This window comes from Theropithecus gelada, chromosome 4 (assembly GCF_003255815.1).
Source record: "Theropithecus gelada isolate Dixy chromosome 4, Tgel_1.0, whole genome shotgun sequence".
In the NCBI taxonomy this organism is placed as follows: domain Eukaryota; kingdom Metazoa; phylum Chordata; class Mammalia; order Primates; family Cercopithecidae; genus Theropithecus; species Theropithecus gelada.
In genome coordinates, this window is record NC_037671.1 from 155,057,190 (window position 1) to 155,075,305 (window position 18,116).

At 41.4% G+C, this 18,116-nt stretch overlaps 1 protein-coding gene across 4 annotated transcripts in view; it reads left to right on the plus strand.

Moving 5' to 3' along the window:
- The first annotated feature begins 4,139 nt into the window (after window positions 1-4,139).
- The window catches only part of TMEM200A (transmembrane protein 200A), an 84,760-nt gene continuing 70,783 nt past the window's right edge, over window positions 4,140-18,116 (plus strand). For 2 of the 4 annotated variants that reach the window (XM_025384533.1, XM_025384532.1), the window contains exon 1: window positions 4,656-4,934. The gene's annotated coding sequence lies outside the window, so the exon portion shown is untranslated. Of the gene's footprint in view, window positions 4,935-18,116 lie in introns of all 4 variants that reach the window. The other 2 variants (XM_025384528.1, XM_025384530.1) reach the window with 2 other exon arrangements.

The following is an 18,116-nucleotide window of genomic DNA, read 5'->3' on the forward strand; positions in this document are numbered from 1 at the left end:
AAAAAAAAAAAAAAAAAAAAAAAAAAAAAAAAAGATGATTTAGTGAATTTTAAATTTTTCTTTTGTCAACTAATTTAATGAGATTGTACTGTTTTGATTGAGCAGAAATTGGAGAATTACATTATTTTACAATAAATTTTCACCATGCCTGAGAATGTTATGCTGAGAGGCACCCTTTCTTGGGCTGAATCACTCACACGGTGCCTGAGAGATTTGTTGAACATCTGCTACATGCCGAGCTAAATGTTTTACAATTATAATTTTATAATCAGTGAACACTTAAATCAGTGTTATATGGACATATTAAAATTATTGGCACTTTATGGATGAGGGCAATGAAACCCAGAATAATCAGTAAAAGTTAATATTTTAACCCAGCTGTTCGAGTCAAAGGCTATGCTCTCTGTGTAACACCATACCGCCATCACCAAATGAAATACAGCTGAAAAGGCAGCATTTGGGCTACACTTCTGGAAGGCAGTGAAGTGAAGGCTGATATAAGCAGAGCACCAGGGAAGTCAGAGGACATGTGAACCGTACCCTTGTGCAGTGCTTTTCAAATATTAACATGCAGACAGATCACTTGAGTATGTTGTTGAGTTGCAGAGTATGATTTAATAGGTTTGGGCAAGCGCCTGAGATCTTGCTGTTCTAACAGTTTCCCTGTGATGCAAATATTGCTGAGTCTCGGACTATGCTTTTGAGTAGTCAAGCACCAATGAAAGAATGACTGGTTCAGTACCATGGACAGTGGAACAGGTGGGCCACCACTACCATCTTCTCTCATTTCAGTCAAATCTCTATTATCTTCTGTGGGTAGACTCTTGCAACAAACACAGTCAAAATCTTTAAAAGTGATTTTTGAATTTCTGTAAGCTACTTGGAGATTATTCCCTTCAATAGGCACAAATCTGCTCAGAGGAAAGAACTGGGCTTTGGAAGGGAGAGAGTGTGGCTCATCTCACATTTCTAAATGGTACGCTGCCAGTGCCCCTCAGGCAAAAAGAATCTAATCAGGTTTATTATCTAACAAGGAGGTATCTAATTATCTAATATAGATGATTCTGTATCTAATACAGAATTTATAAATATTTAAGTAGTCGTACCAGCCTCAACACTATAAAACATCAATTTGAGAGGGGTTAGCACTGTTACTTGCACATTTAATGAACAGAAGAGAAATTAACAACATCTTTCTGCTGTGAAATACACTGACCTATTTGTCAATTGTACATAACGAGAAAGCAGAAATAAAAGTATGACAAAGTGCTCTTCAAAATCACAGTGAAATAAAAATGACCTTAAAATTTTATTGTTAAATATATTTCCTCTATCTTTTTCTTTATCCTATATTCCTCCCCCTATTTCCTTATTTCAAGAATAAAGTCAGAAAGTTCATTTTCTTTATTGACTTTACCCTCTACTTTGAAAAAGCGACTATCACTGCCAGCATAAATACTACAGGGGTTTTAAGACTATCAATCTATTTCACATCAAGAACAAAGCCATTCAGATAAAAATCTAGCAAGCAATTCTATTTTTTCCCATTGAAGACATTTTTATTTTCTGTTTAAGGACCCCTTCTCAGGTCTAAAAATGCTATAGGCTACATTTACGGCAAGAGAAAATGAGTATAATCCCACGCAAATTTTCTAATAGCCCTTCCCTTAGCCTTGTTACGTGACCTCTTGAGAATACTCATTCTTTTTCATTTCAATATATGTTTCCAAAATTAATTCATTATATATTAATTGCCATCCATTAGACTTTCATAATAGTATACCAAGAGTGAAAATGTTGATCTTCATATTTTGACATTTTTTTCAAGTTAATTCTTGATTCCAGAGGAAGAGTCTTTTTTTATGATGTTAACTGCATTAAAACAAGTTTGATGTGAGTGTATATATGTTCAATTACATATGTACTGAGGATCTATGTGATGTGTAAGAAGAATATTATACACATCATTTCATTCAATTTTCACAACACTTTGAAACACTTTGTTTCACAAAGTGTTTCACTTTGAAACACAACACTTTGTTCCTACTAAAGGGATGGGAGAAATGAGGTACAAAGTCCCTCTGTTAGTAGGTGGTTGAGCTTGGATTACAGGACAGATGGATTACTCTCTTTCTACTATGCACTCTTATAAGGTTGGCTTGTTCTAGTGGAAATTTACACATCTCATATAGACACAGCAAAAAATATTATGTGTGAAGTGCAGTGCTACTTGATGGCGAGAAGTAGAAAATAGTTGACTTCTATCCATTATTTCCAAAGCAGATGTGCAGCTAAATTAAAAATCCATTACCGGCATGGTATATTCACTTTCACATGGAAAGATATTGACCATTAGTAAAGATAAATAATTTACCTGAGATTCCCTTGAGCACTCAATGTCAGGGAAAATTTATAACTAATATGTTGAGAGTTGCTCGGAGTACTGAATTGCAAATAATCCTCTATTTACAGGCCATTTTACCTGTCTTTTGTGAGACTAACAGTAATTATTTTAAAAACAAATCTAAATAATTCCCTTTTGGTGATCTCACTTAGTCCATCTTTCTTCTTTTTTGGTAAATCACTAAAATCTGAGTTCATAGTTCATAAATGAGGAGGCATCAATATCTGTGGTCCTAAGAATGTGCTTATTCCTTTTTTCATGGTTCTCATCAGTCTCTTTTTGAGGACGGCTCAGTCACTCAATGCTTAAAATGGCTAGGTGACCATTTTAAACGTTTCACCATGGGTCTTAGAGAGGATGTCATCTCAAATGATCTATGGGCTATGAGCCCATTCCTATTACTCACTCCTTAGCTAGTGAGAGGAACCAGGAGGGTGTTCCCTCTCAGGAGCTTTATAGACAATGTAGCTTCAGTGTATTTCTTTATAAAATGTAGAGGCAACTAGGAGGAAGGCCCAATGGAAGCACACTCCTTTGATATGGTGCTTGACAAACGCATTTAAGAAAACCTAAGCGAACTGAGCAAGTGACTGTGGGCTAGAATACAAGATGCAGGTGGGGTAAAAATAAAACTACAGATGGTTTATAAAGGTGACTCATCCTTCCCCCACCCCAACTCCTTTAGTTTTCTTTTCATTCTCTTTATAAAACATTTTGATTGTGACATTTCCACTAAAAGAGCCCTATCTCTAAATTCTTCTAGTCAAGGCAAGAAGGTAATACCACGGGAAATCCTTTTCTACAGTCTCTTCTCATTGCCATATCTGATTTTAAAGATATTTTTCTAACGTGGAAATATTTGCATGGATCTCCCCCACCCCCCAAACACACATTTTATACCCCCCAGAAGCAAACTTTTCCTGAAAATGAGATAAACAGATCACACGCTGAAATAAACAAATACACTGCACCAGAATATCATACTTGCCTTCTGTCACTTAAAACACATCCAGGGGACACAAGCAAAGCACATCCCCTGCGCATGCGGCTGGCCTTCTCTACACAGGCCTGGTGGGTGGTTGGAATATCCGGTAATTAGTTTTACATGAAACTTTACTTACGGAATTGGCCTGCATATATACAGTCAACACTGTCTCTGCCGAATTAGAGACGACACATTTCACTCTATGAACAGGACACAGTCTCCACTCACTGGATGTTTGGGGTCAGGGAGGAGTAACCTGAACCTCCTCTGGCTTTGATGTTTGGAGTTGAACATCTGCACTGCTCATCGAAGCCCTCCGTGCTTCAGTTCCCACTGTGTTCCATTCCCCCCGCCCATGGTTCTCGCCCCCCAAGCCGTTCTCCGGAGTCCCTTTCTGGGCCGGCGGGACGCGTGGACGGAGCGGGCCTCGGCCGCGTCTGTTCCGGCCAGGTTTGACTTTGCTCGCGCAGCGCCCGCGCAGCCCGCCAGGGGGACCCCGGCCCGCCGGGCTGCATCTGAGCAGAAAGCGTTCGAGGGGCGTGGAGCCAGGGTCCTGCGGCGCCTGCTCCGGGAACACCCCGAGTCGGCTGGAGCTCCCCAGTCGCTCCGGAGAACTGGGGGAGCCGGGTCCGCGGCTCTGGAACCCGTAGTCCCGCGGTAGCGAGAGGCGGGCCCCGCGGGTGGGTGTGTCCGTTTCCGCACGCCGGCCTTACAGCCCGGGAAGAGCGCCTGGAAGCGGGTACTTTGTTCCCAAAGATGGGTTTTGTCTGCGGGTGATTCGGGCTCTCGAAGTGCAACTTTGTGGCCGGGGCGCGGATCGGCCGGCCCGGGCTCCTGCGGAGGGAGGAGCGGATCCTGTCTGCGTCCTCCAGGAGGGGGTGGCAGGACTGGGGTTTCCCACAGGTTTTGGGGCGGCGGCAAGATTGGCACCGTACGGGGTCGCAGGCGCACAGCGACGCCCCTGGAAGCCCGCCCCGGCCCCCGCCCCCAACCCGCCTCTTCGGGGCTTTGTGGTGTGAGGTTTGGGGCTGGGATCCATCTGGAGCCTAGCAGAAAACTTTTCCCTTCCCATCCCCGGTCCCTTTTGTCTTTCTTGGACACGGTGGCGGCGCCGCCTGAGCGGCGACTCCCTCTCCCCTGCCCGGCTCGCTGCGCCTGGTGCCCTCCGAGGGCAGGCGCGCCTGCACTCTGCGCCCGGATGGCGGAGGCCCTCTGTGAGCACTGGCAGCAGCGCGTCCCATGCCCAGAGGCCGCCGGTGCCCCCCCAGAGCGGGCATAGGGGCGCCCCCACCCTCCGCCCGCTTGCACCCCTTGCCGCCCGCCCCCTCGCCTGACTCATCCGTCCGCGGTGGCCGCCCGAGCCCTGGGATGGGGAGGGAGACCGCGGCTGCCCACGGCGGCCGAGATTCCCGCTGACGCCCCCGACCCCGCCGCCTTCTTCGTCCGCCTCCAGAGGCGCCCGACGTCCCGACAGCTCCTGGAGTGAGACCAGGACTGCGAACCGGGAGAGGCGACCCGACCCCCAGGGCCCGGTGCTCAGGACAGGTGAGGGGAAGGAAAGGGTGCTGCCGCAAGTGGGGAGGTGGGTGGGCGGCCACCGCAGCTGAAACCGGGCACTTCTTCAGCCCCCTGCCCTCCTCTCCGCTGCAGCCTCCAGAGTTAGGTAAACGCTGTCTCTCCTAAAGTTTGGGAAACAAACCAAGTCCGCCACCGGGTCGGGACTCCCCAGTGCCCGGAGCGCGAGAGAAGCTGTGCGGGGCAGCCTCTAAGAACCCGGAGTACTGGAGGGCCTGGCTGGGTTTCTCCAAGCAACACCCTCCTTTGTCTCGGTTCCTGAGAGTCAGCATTCTCTGTAATGTCCACAGCGTTAATTTGTGATTGAGCAAAGTATGGTCAGGGTTTCCTAAAGCAGTATTTGGATGCGGCAGAATCTATACGGGCAAAATGGAGAGGCAAAGCAATTATTTGCAAAATTCAGCACTACTCTTCTCCCTGTAGTCTTGTCTGTAAGAGAAAGGACTGAAGGCTTCTAAGATTTGCTTCATTAACCATTCTTTTGCTATAAATTGTTCAAGCCAACACTTCATGTTGTGTAGGCGCAAGCTCTCTGTATTTACTGCTGTTTGATTTAGAGAAATGTGTGCGTGTGTTTGTGTGTGTGTGTGTGTGTTTTTATGTAACAATTCATTGTTCAGTATCAGGCATTGGTAATGTCAGAGAGAAAGGCAGCATATACATGTAATTGACTAATTGTAATCAGCCCCCGTCCACCTTAGTCTGGTGTATTTAAAAACTAAATATGTTGGACTAAAGTGTCTCTTGCCTTGTCTCTTCTGAATACCTTCAGAAGTAGTTATGGACAACTGCATAGAAAACATTTCAAGAATCGATAATTATTCTTGTTTGTGAGAAAGAATATTGAATTCTTGGTTTTGCAATCAAACCAAGTTCAGAGGCACATTTTCTATAGGGCTGTATGCATAAATATTACCAGAGGTTGTGAAAGCTATTTACTTTGTCATTTCTTGAATCGTGGAAACACTTACAAAAAGACCTTCAGTTTGTTATTTGGCTACTGATACTAGAAAACATTATCATTTTGTGAAAAGTAGACTTAATTTTGAAACTTTTAAAACCTTACTTTATTTTCCCACTGTTTACCTACACAGAAGCATGTGGTTGTAGTTTCATTCTTTTTAAACACCTCAAGTGAAGAATAGAAGTCCTTCTAAACAGAAAATAATGCTTCCATTAACTGGAAACTGTAGTTAAATGCTTTGACAATTTAACGTTGTGATTTTTTAACTGTAAAACATACACACTGAGAATGATTTTTAATCAAGTCCTACTAGATAGCTCATAATTATGAGATAATTTAGCTATAATTTGTAACCCTGGTTATAATTAGCTTTGTCTCTAGGCTGGGAAAGCCTTCAGTAGAGTTGTGTGGGAAGTCCCTGTATGTAATTTCCAGCCAGTTAGCATAGAAAGGATTCACCTGTTGCCTTTGAGGCAGGTCTAGGTCAATGTGTATAGTGTCTAAAGACACGCATAATCAGAAGGGATTCTTCAGGAAAGATTATTGTAAAGAGGGATGGCTGTACTTGTTATTTTAACTTAGTGGAATTTTTTGTGAAGCTTTTGAATACTCCAAGAGTTAGATTGCTATATTTGGACTTGTGTAGCTTCAGAATTTTGACAATAGCTCATTGGACAGAAAAGGATAACTACTGACATATAGAGGGAGCAGATCTGAACTGATTGGTTAAATACTCTACTTCTCATGATGACTCTTAGCATAAAGGAAAGAAATTCATATTTAGCTTAGAAAGATAGATAAGAACAAAGATAAAAGCAAATGTCACCTTTTACATTTCTTAAGCAAAATTAGTAGAGGATAAAAAATAAGCTCTTGTAGTCATACACATTACTTATCAAATAGAGGGTAGAATTTAAAAGAGGAAAAATAACTTGTGTAGCGACAGAAAACTAAACCCGCAATGAGATGGACCTCATGTTCTTAAGGAATGTATATCTGATTTACGGTTTTATCAAGCAGATCCACTTGTTCCTGGACTTACACTATGTTTTGTCTGCTGAGATCTGATATGTGCTCAAAACCTCAGAAAACATCAGTGAGTGCTTGTTGTGGTGTCATCCTAGCTACCCCTCCAGGCCTTTTCTATGGGCTTATAGGCTGATGGAGAGGGGACTGATAAATATACCACAGATCACTTGGCAGCTGAGGTGGTCTGAGAGCAGCAGGGGACCAGTGCAGACTGGGAAGCAGTATAGTGTGTTGCAAAGGGACCTGGATGGGGAGTTGTCATCTTGACTGAATCACTGATTAGGTGGCTGTGGGTACGTGGGTGAGTTCCTCTGCCTTTTTGGTTCTTGGTGCCCTTATCTGCAGAATGAGGGCTTTGGACTGGCGATCTTTATGTTCTCTTTTAAAAATGCTGCAAGGCGAATTCTGGCAGAATTAAAGAGAGACAGAAATCAGTGTGTGTGTGTGTAGGAGGGTGGTTTGTAGGGTTTTGGTCAAACGAAGCCAGGCTGGAGGGTCTTGCTAGTTGTATTGAATGGGAAATGGCAAAGAGAAGTAAAAGATGTCTGGCCTGGGACATCTGGCCTAACATTGATTATGTGAATTGAAAATACATAATAAAATAATAAAAATACCAACTTTCAGTTAGTACTGGGTGGTTTTCCATGAATTTTCACAAATGATGGCGATTGATTTTCATGACAACCCTCAGAAGTAATTAGAGCAGAAAGGTGATGAAGCCGGGACTACTACTGCAAAGCACATCTGCACCAGGATGCGCCACTGCCTTTCTGCAGGATTTGTAGAGATAGGAGAAGCTAAAGCTCACTTTGGAAACCCTGAGTACACAGGGGAGAGACGTAAGGTTAGGGTCAGATTTTAAGTGAAGTTGAATTTCTGAGTAAGAATTTAGGTTACATTCTGGAACACAGAAGTCTCCAATTATAAGCTCAAGACTTCCTGAAATGCCTTGAATTCTGATTATTGATGTTTAATCTGACTGCTCTTGTTCTGTGCCCGCTCCTCCCCTAAGGTCCCCTCTTTCCCAGCAGGAATTCTGGGGGTTTGACTACCACAGAGTAATTGATAGGACTCTTCCAAGAGCTTTTAGTGATGCTGGAAAAAGGAAATCTATGTATTTCATATAAAGGCGAGGATTCTGGGGCCACTGTATCACTAACTGATCGGGTGTGTTCTGCAAGTTGTGCTTTGGAAACTTTGTCACCAGAGGTGAAATTACACAGGAGGCATAGAAATCTAGCAAGCTGTAAGATGAGCGTCTGTACATTCCTTCCTATAGAGCCCTAATCACTCTGCCCTGAGCATGAAGTACACCAAGCGGGGACAAGTCCCCGCTTACCACCCCACTCTGTTCACTACCCCACTCTGTGTTCATGTAGAAGGGAGTTACTCAGGATTCATTTGCTTGCATGTGTGAATATTTAACTAGGTAAAGCAAGAAAGGACTTATTGGCTCATGTGACCAGAAAGTCCTTGCTTCTCTCTGGGTCAGCTATAGTCTGAGGCACTCTTTTTCTGAGTATGGAGAAAGATGACTGTGGGTAGTTCTAAACCCACATTCCTGGGCTTTTCATCTATGAGAAAAAGAGGTCCTTTCTCTTCCAGGTCCCATTTTTATAAATCTCCTTGAAGGTCTCTGATTGGCCCTGATCAGTGGTAATTGAATTGGTCTCTGCGTCTAGCAGAGAGTGCTACTCTGATTGCATTGGACTAAATCGTGTGCCCAACCCTGTGTATATGTGGTTCTGGTGCTGGGATGAGGAGGAGAAGGCTGGTTGGGCACTATGATAGGCAGTTCTGTCAAGATTACATAGAGGTGTGGTTCTCCCCCAAAAATAATGCTGCCAATCAAAAACAATGTGTCTATTATTGGGAATAATTCCTTCGTTTTTTGGGACAGCCCTCTGCACAATGATCTGGAGTTTGCACATGGAAGCATCTCAGATGCCAAGACTATGCATATCCCAAAAGTGGGACCTTTCTCCCAAGCAAGGTATAGCCCAGTTATGAAATAATGCCCTCATATTTAAACTTTATTAAAAGGAGGATTGTTTCCAGAATACTATTGAATGGGAAGCCACCATTTATTCATATCTATGTACTTCTAGCAAATATACCTGTGTCTTATTTCCAGCCCAGAGATTTTGTTTCCAAAAGCCCTGCCCATCTAGTGATGATGAGATTGGAGACCCCCTACTTTGGCCATTGTAGAGCCAGTGAAAATTTGAACAGGGAGCTGAAGTGATTAACACAGGACTATTGTTTATGCAAATTCATTGGGTTGTTGGAAATGGGCAGAGGGGAGTGGCAGGCACAGATTAGGATTATCATTTAGGAGGCATAAGATGATAGGTTTCCAATTAGAGTATTGTCAGCAAGAATTTGTGAGCAATATTATGAAGTTCTTGTGAGGTTATATCGCAGGGTGAAGGAGAATCTGTGTTGACAGAAGCATTTATGCAATGAAATAGACCAGGAGGATGTAGACTAGGAAGTCAGCCTGGGCCAGTAGGTGAAATGGCTGTGCATGGTAGATAGGTTAATAGCAAATGGATTGTGTAGACAGGAGGCCTATAGTCACCATGAGTGCTAGGGGCATGCATAGAACTGACATTTACCGAGGATCTACTTAGTATGGTAGGTTCACGTTACATACTTTAAAGTTATTATATTAATGGTATAGAAATCTCACAATAGCCCTCCAATGAGAGAAAACTCAAAGTCAGGGAGGTAAATAACTTACTGAAGGTTATGAGGCCATTGGACAGTACAGCTGGAAATCAAATCCTGGCAGTTGGACATCAAAGCCTTGCTTTAACCACTATGCAAAACTACCTCTCAGCCTCAAGGTCAAATTCACTGTATCAGGCCACACTGAAGGACCAGCTAAAGGTTGGCCCTTCTGATAGGAAATGAGAGTACCAGAATTCCAGGTCAAATAGAAGGCACAGAACAGAAGTTATTAGGGTGAAAGCACATGGCATTCATGTTCAGAGCCTACCTGGACAAGAATGTCAAGGTAAGAAATTCTTGGAAAGGAAAGAATATCACATGCATTGATTCTGGGTTTAGGGTTTGGGGTATAGCAAGGAAAGGGAATGGGAGAATTATCAGGAAGTTGAACAGATGGGCAGATCAATAGAACAACTGGGGTTTGATTGTTGACCTGAGAACAGGAACTCTACCATCTGCCATGGCTTTAAATATCCTTCCTGGTGTAAGTCGATAAGAATATGGAATGGGCAGCTCCTCAGAGGGAGACAGGATTTTATTAGTTGTCAGGCACTGTCAGGGAAAGGAGCTAACATTTGTAAGGCCATGTGCCTTAGATACGTAATCTCACTAAATCTTCATTATAAGTTCCAGAAGGGTAAATATTATGCCTCCCCTCCACCACCACTTTTCTTGAGCCAGGAAATGGAGACTCAGAAGGTTAAGTGACTGGCCTAGGCTCCTGGAGCCAGACTGGAAAGTGAAAGAGCTGGCATGGAACCCAGATCTGTTGGAATCCAGACCTCTTCCTGGATCTTCAGGGAGTCATCCTGGTGCTAGCAGGACAAGGTCAATATCAAGTCTGAGAGATGGAAATAGGGAAATCAGCAGGGGCATATAGTTGTGAAGGAAGACAGTAAGCTAACTTTTAGACATCTGTGAGATAAGAGCAGACTGTCTGAAGCGAATTGTCCAGCAGGATTATATCCAGCTTTGGCAGAAAACTTAATAATCTAGTAGGTTTTTTTCCCCTCAGTACAGGATCTCTATCATTATGCAGGGTAGATACGTCAGCGAGTCAGATGTTTGGAAGGCTTAATTTAAGTCACTGATTTCAGTTCAAGAGAAGGGACCTCTGCCAGCTGCCATGGCCTGAATTTACCTTTATACATACAGATACTCTGCCCTGAAATATGAAAAATTAAGAAGTAGATACATATAGAGAGGGAGAGAGGACACTCGCTAGCACATGCTGAATGTAGTAGGTTCATGAAACACACTGTAGTTATAAAGCTGTGTACTTGAGGATGCTCTAAATAAAATGAGTTACTAGTAGAATGTGAGTGACATCATATCGTTCCCCAACAAATACAAAGTCAAATTTGTATCTGCTTAGGTGTGTGACTGATGTGTGTGCAATCAACTGTGTATATATGTACGACAAGAGGAAGGGGAATGAGAAAGTGTATAAAAATAGAAGTATTTATGAGAACCTTGTAGCCTATTCGGAGAGGTAAAACAACTATGTATATAACTTTTAGAACAACTCAATAGAATAATATGTAAACAAATGATTACGATGCTTTGAAATAAAGCTGGTAGAGATATGGAAGGAATATTAGAGGCTCATGACACGAAAGCAATGCTGAATAAGAGTAGGCTCTTTCTTGTAAATAGTGAGCTAATCACAGAGGTGCTGATAGATTAGCAACTGCTGGGGAGAAAAAAAAATATTTTCCTTTTGAGAGTCAACATCTTTGGGCTTAAATACAGGATGAATCCAAAGAATCTCAGTACTGTCTCTAAGCTGAGGTTGGCATAGGAGAGACACAAATTTTGTTTCCCTTGGCAAAGTCAGTCAGATCGACTTAGTGAACATACATGTGCAAGTATTTGTCATAAAATGGAGTTAGCATTTCTGAAGAGATGTTATATTTTCTAATCATGAAGGCGATACACACTCCCAATAAAAACCTTGGGAAATACATTAAGTATAAAAAGTCAGGGAGAAAATTTGCCTGAAATCCTGTGACCCAAAGGCACTCGTAACATTCTGGCATTTTCTTTCTCCTTATTTTTAATGATTTTTTCCATATTGCTTAATAGCGTATTACAACCTACTCTGTTTGCTTAATCTTATGTCTTAAATATTTTCCAACTTCTAGGCAAGCTTTATTAATGTCAGTATAATATTGGATTATGTGGACATATCGTAATTTATTAACTAGTCCCTTAAAATTGGACTTTTAGGCCATTTCCAAATATTTGGTATTATAAATGGCACTTTGATGACTCTTTCTTCAAATTTCAGATTCTCTTTTTAGTGCATAAGGGTTATAAATGCATTTATATTCCATTTTATATATGTTTATCAGATTACTTCTTTAAAAAAGATTCATGGAACGATAATTCCTGGGTCAAAGGGTATGAAAATTTCAGGCTCTTGATACTTAATGCCAAACTGATTTGCAAATAACTGAAGTTATGACTGACAGTGCATGGAACTACCCTCCACATGCTCTCACTAGGTGGTTGTTTTTATTTTTAAATTTTAAAAAGGTACCATTTTGAAAAAAGGAATAGTTTATGCTAACTGCTGATTTTGTTCCTTTGTTACCCAAATCTCCCTTTTAGAATGTAGACTGTGTGAGATATTGTGATTCATTTCACTGTTTAAAATTTACTTATAAGTGTTTCTGAACATGCAGATAGGGGCCCATGACAGAAAAAAAGTAGCTTGTGAATGATTTTTTGAAAGCCAGTGTTATACACATCCTGTTTGGGGACTCTTCAGACTCTACTGTGGGGCAGCCCATGAGAGAAGTTGATTGATGTAGGTTGAGAGCCCCTTTTTGCAGAGCTAAACCCCTGACAGCCCCACCTCTGTAGCCTTGGATATTAGGTCCTAGTAGTCGTGGAGTGTTCTAACTGCGTTTTTCACTGGGGCTGTAACCCAAGTGAAAGTAGGCCTGTATCTGTTTTGTCCATGGCTATATCCTCAGCAGGTGACCTTAGACCAAGTTTTGCTGGGAGGTGGAATCTGAAATGCCTGAGTTTGTTTATTTTATTTAATTAATTAATTAATTTATTTATTTATTTTCAGACCAAGTGTCGCTCTGTCACCAGTCAGGCTGGAGTGCAGTGGCATGATCTCAGCATACTGCAATCTCCACCTCCCAGGTTCAAGCGATTTTCCTCCCTCGGCCTCCCGAGTAGCTGGGATTACAGGGGTACACCACCACGCCAGGCTAATTTTGTTGTTGTTGTTGTTATTTTTAGTAGAGATGGAGTTTCACCATGTTGGCCAGGCTCGTCTCGAACCCCTGACCTCAGGCAATCCACCTGCCTCAACCTCCCAAAGTGCTGGGATTATAGGCATGAGCCACCTCACCCAGCCATGAAAATGCTTGAGATTTTTCCCCTAGAAAACTTCCGTAATGTTAGTCACTGATTGCCCAGAAACAAAGTTCCTGAATTTTGAAACTTCTGGTTTTACTCTCCTTTCCAAACAAAATTCAACCACATCACAGTACCTAGTTTTATGGCAATGAACTTTGACTTATTCCAGAAGAGGAATTTGGATCTTACACATACCTCTGCGGGGTATTTTATTGTATAAAAACACTTATTGAGAGTAAAGAGAACTATTAAACTTACTGTAGCAGTCGATTTGAGGTGGTTTTTGAGTGCCAGTTTCAATTTTTCCACAACTACTATATTCCTACAAAAATAATTTACAACTAAAATAAAAAAAGTTTTGGTTTTCTTCTAAAAGTTGAAGGATATTATTATATTGTAATAACTCTATTCTCCTTTACGGATCTCAGTCAATAATTTTGAACAAAACTATTTTTGTTCATTTGTTCAACAAATGATAATTTAGGGAGATTCATTCAGTAGGTGCTGTTAAATTATATTTGTGACTCATTTTGTCAAATGTGAGACAGAGCTTCTTACACAACAATAACACAGAACACTGTGTAGGAATTCATGCCTTATACATTTGTTTACTTATAAGACACATAAAAGCTCTTATGACATGCATTAAAAAGTAAACTTGGCTCAGGAGAAAGTTTATTAATTAATAAAGGATTCATTAAATATTTGTGCTGCCAGCTGGGGATCCAGTAATGACCAAAACAAAAAGTTATGGAGGAGCTTACATTGTAAATGGAGGAGACAAACAGGAAACATATAAATGAGCAAGGCAACTTCTGGCAGTCAAAAGTGCTGTAAGGAAAGTAAAGAATCTGATGTCATAGAGAGTGCATGGGCTCATTTAGATCAGCTGGTCAAGGAAGACCTCCCTCATTTGAGGCATTTGAACTAGAACCTGTGAGAGAATAAGGAGCCAGCCTCACATATTTGGGGAGGGGGCATTGGAGTAGGTTTTATACTCAGTGCACTGGAAAGCCATGAGAATGTTGCTCTTTTGGAGCATGATGTTTGAGGTCATTTATTAAAAATGAGTGTTGAGATGAAGAATGTGAAGTATTACTTCACTGTAATGATGATATTGGTATTGGGAGCAAAAACAACGCTCACATTAGAGACTATATGTAGTTATGGTCAAGATATATCATGTATCACTATATGGTTAAAGACATTTCATATACAGTATTTCTACCTACAAAGGAGTTTTAATATAAATATAACATGTAAATAGATTTAATAAATATATAAATGTAACTAAATATAAATAGCAATTTCAAAAGAATATATAGAGCTTAGTAAGTCCACCATAGAGTTTTTGTTATTTGGAACTTGTGTTCTTTAACTGAGCCTAGCATATTGACTTGCACATTATATGCATTTGACAAATGTTACTGAATTAACCATATGGAATATTTTACTTGTAAGAAAAAAATTAACCTAGGATAGAAAAATCACGTTAATTAATTAATTAATTTTCACATTTAATTATTATCACATTAAATAATTATCACATTTAATTAATTAATTAATTATTTTTTGAGACAGGGTCTCACTCTGTCACCCAGGCTGGAGTGCAGTGATGTGATTTTGACTCACTGCAACCTCTACCTCCTGGGTTCAAGCGATTCTTGTGCTGGGACTCCACAAGTAGCCTCCCAAGTAGCTGGAACTACAGGCACACATCACCATGCCTGGCTAATTTTTGTATTTTTAGTAAAGATGAGGTTTCACCATGTTGGCCAGGCTCGTCTTGACCTCCTGACCTCAAGCAATCCACCTGTCCTTGGCCTCACAAAGTGCTGGGATTACAGGTGTGAGCCACTGCACTCAGGAAAATCACACAAAACAGTGTTTTTATGAAAATACTAAGCCTTTTCTTTGAAAAAAAAAGGATAATATGTTCTTTGTACTCTAAATATTAACAGTAATTTTAAATTGTATTCAAAATGCTAAAATTGAAATATTGAAAAATAAAAAATACACAAGTATAATCATCTTCCTCACATACTTTTTTTTTCTCCCTGGTTAAGTAGAAATCTCTGGAAAGTCCACATTTTATATAAAGATTTTATTAATATCACTTGGTCTTATCACACTTTACTTGACTTGTGGAAATTCCTTATTTATTTTGTGAGTCTCCCAATTCTCAAACTAACCTCCATTCAGAACTTTTCATGCATAATTGAATATAAGACAATAATAACATATAACTAATGATGCTTGTTAATGAATATTTAGCTCAGTGTCTTCTGGGAGATCTATCCAAATATACTTATTAAGTCATCTGACATTTATTGTGTGCATAGTAAGTGCTGGCCATTGTGTTCTATGCTAAGAGCATAACAAGCTTTTCTCAAGAAACTCACAGGCTAGAGAGCCATTGCGTAATACTCTAAGTACTTAGCACAAGGGAAAGAGTTTTGCAGTAAGATGCTATGTGGTACTCCCTGAGTCTACATTGGGGTGGCAGTAATGAGGAGTGAGATTGTGAATTAAGTCAGGAATTCCTTTAGTCTGGTATTTGGTTAAGTGATTTGAAAAGACAGATTACAAAAAAGAAGTCACAGATAAAAAGGCAGTACATGCCATCCGTCTCCAACTAACAAGGCCACCTGCACCGCAATTCTCGTTTCTAGAGATATCACCCTAGGGATTCCCTGTTCTCCTGCCCCAACTGCCACAATCTCATCTGTTTATTTGGCAGGAGACCTATCTGGCTGCAGGCCTCTGGGACTTATTCCTACCTAGAGCCCCATCAACCCAGCCCTCCCTTCTTTATCCTCCTGCACGTGGGGCTACATATTGACCCTTTGGCTTCAGAGTACAGTAACCTAAGCTGTTCCTCCAAGTCCTCCTGCAGTTTTGGATTGGAAGAGGCCTCAATCCTGCTGCTTTCATTTCCAGTAGAGCCTCACTCATTTATTCTTTTATTTATTCATTCAATAAATATTTTCTGAGTACTTACGATGTACTATTTTAGGCACTGGAAATGTAATCGGAAACAAAACAGAGTTCCTGTCTTTATGAGCCTTATATTCCAGCTGGGGAAGACAGACAGTACATGTATAATTTGTTGTGACAAATAGTAAGAAGAAAAATAAAGCAGAGCCCAGGGACTAAAAACCATTAGGATGGGGTTAGAGTAGCATGGCCAAGGAAGGCGTCTCTGATAAGGTCTGACATTTGAGCAGAGACCTGAATGATGTGAGGGAAGAGATCATTAGAATATCTGGTGAAGGAGTGCGCTGCGGGAGGAATAGAAAGTGCAAAGGCCATGAGGAGTCAGTGTGGAGGGTGGGAGTTGGCTTGGACTGTGTGAGTAGCATTAGCATAGATTAGAACAAAGCAGGGGCTCACAGAGGCTGTTGGGGTCACAAGGAAACTTTGGACTTTGAGTTGTATGGGAAGTATCTACTAGGAAGCTAACCTTTATCAATATAACTTTCATGTGACCACATGATTTCTAAGAATATTTAATTAGAGTTCAGGCCCATCAGTGGGGGTTTTGTTGGGCCTAACCCTCACTTTGATTACTAGTCTCAGAAGAAATATTCAGTGAGTAAAATCCCAGGTGTCTGTGTCAGTTATAGGCCTGCCTGATGGGGCCTGAACTCAAATTCAGTGTTCTTAGAAATCATGTGGTCATGTGAAAGTGATATTAATAAAGATCTTGGTCAGGCACGGTGACTCACGCCTGTAATCCCAGCACTTTGGGAGGCCGAGGCGGGCAGATGACGAGGTCAGGAGATCGAAACCATCCTGGCTAACATGGTGAAACCCCATCTCTGCTAAAAATACAAGAAATTAGCCAGGCATGGTGGATTATGCCTGTAATCCCAGCTACTCAGGAGGCTGAGGCAGAGAATCACTTGAACCTGGGAGGCGGATGTTGCAGTGAGCCAAGATCGCGCCACTGCACTCCAGCCTGGATGACAGAGTGAGGCTCTGTCTCAAAAAAAAAATAAAAAGTAAAAAATAAAAAAAAATCTTGAGTAAGAATAGCCCAGAGAATTCCCAAGCCCAGGGAGAGATATTTTACTTTGGATGGTATCTTAGTTTATTTCATGCTTCTGTAACATGAATATCACAGACAGGGTAATTCAAAAAGAAAAGAAAAGAAATGTATTTATCAAGTTCTGAAGGCTGGGTTAGTAGAGTGCTGGCAATATCAGTGTGCTGGCAACTGGTGAAGGCCTTCTTGCTGCGTTATCTCATGGCAGAAGGACGAGAGCATATGGGGGTTCAACTCATTCTTTTAATGAAGAAACCATTCCTATAATAACTAACCCACTCCTTCCATAATGGCATCAATCCATCTATGAGGGCAGAGGACTCGTGGCCTAATCACTTCTCAGAGGTTCCACCTCCAACACTTTTGAATTGGAGATTAAGTTTTTAACACATGAAGTTTGGGGGACACATTCAAACCACAGGAGGTGTGAACAAAATTTTGTTGTTGATTGAGAGCTGTGTGGAGAATTTTTCAGACAACACTGTGTTAAATTGGAAAAAATTACAATTTAGAAAAGGGGGAGACTTTCTTTCTCATAAAGGGTTACAGCCTGTGGGGTGGCCATTCTGACAGGCTGGGAAGCATAGCTTCTAGCCACAAGCCAGAAACAGATACTTAGAGGCAGGAACAAAAGGAACAGGAATTTATGCTGAATGTGGTGGCCAAATGAGCATATTCAATAAGCCATAGGAGAGTCATAAATATTAACGAAGGGAGAAATGTGCGCATGCGCAATTGAGCTTCATGCCTCTCCATGGGTCCCACCTACAAAAAATGGTGGGGTTAACACGATCTGTGGATGGATGGACTTTTCCACCCTCCAATGTCAAACAGTGAAGCAGAGGATACAAAAACCCTTACTACGCATTCTGCGTAGACTGGCCAGAACCAGTCGGTGTGACTAGTTAGGACATGAGTTCAGTATGGGGCACACTAAATTTGAGATGCCTGTGAGACATCTTAGGGGAAAGAGCACAGATGGGACAGATGGGGCAGGAGC